Genomic DNA, 689 nt, shown 5'->3' with positions numbered 1-689 from the left:
GTCGCTCAGTCGTGTCCAACTATTTGCGACCCCATGAATCACAGCACGCCAGGCCTCCCTGTCCATCACCAACTCCCAGAGTTCACTCAGACTCACGTCCATCGAGTCAGTGATGCCATCCAGCCATCTCATCCTCTGTCGTCCCCTTCTCCTTTTGCCCCCAATCCCTCCCAGCATCAGAGTCTTCTCCAATGAGTCAACTCTTCGAATGAGGTGGCCAAAGTACTGGAGTTTCAGCTTTAGCATCATTCCCTCCAAAGAAATCCCAGGGCTGATCTCCTTCAGAATGGACTGGTTGGATCTCCTTGCAGTCCAAGGGACTCTCAAGAGTCTTCTCCAACACCACAGTTCAAAAGCATCAATTCTTCGGCACTCAGCCAACTTCTCAGTCCAACTCTCACATCCATACATGACCACAGGAAAAACCATAGCCTTGACTAGACGAGCCTTTGTTGGCAAAGTAATGTCTCTGCTTTTGAATATGCTATCTAGGTTGGTCATAACTTTCCTTCCAAGGAGTAAGCGTCTTTTAATTTCATGGCTGCAGTCACCATCTGCAGTGATTTTGGAGCCCAGAAAAATAAAGTCTGACACTGTTTCCACTGTTTCCCCATCTATTTCCCATGAAGTGATGGAACCAGATGCCATGATCTTCGTTTTCTGAATGTTGAGCTTTAAGCCAACTCTGT

General features: G+C 47.5%; 1 protein-coding gene across 1 annotated transcript in view; it reads left to right on the top strand.

The window, feature by feature from the left end:
- LCP1 (lymphocyte cytosolic protein 1 (L-plastin)) overlaps positions 1–689 on the top strand; it is a 65,901-nt gene that overhangs the window by 41,173 nt on the left and 24,039 nt on the right. The gene's annotated exons all lie outside the window — the stretch shown is intronic.

This window comes from Bison bison, unplaced genomic scaffold (assembly GCF_000754665.1).
Source record: "Bison bison bison isolate TAMUID 2011002044 unplaced genomic scaffold, Bison_UMD1.0 scf7180017864345, whole genome shotgun sequence".
Lineage (NCBI taxonomy): Eukaryota > Metazoa > Chordata > Mammalia > Artiodactyla > Bovidae > Bison > Bison bison.
Note: the sequence above shows the minus strand (reverse complement) of the source record. Positions and strands in the feature narration are given on the sequence as shown.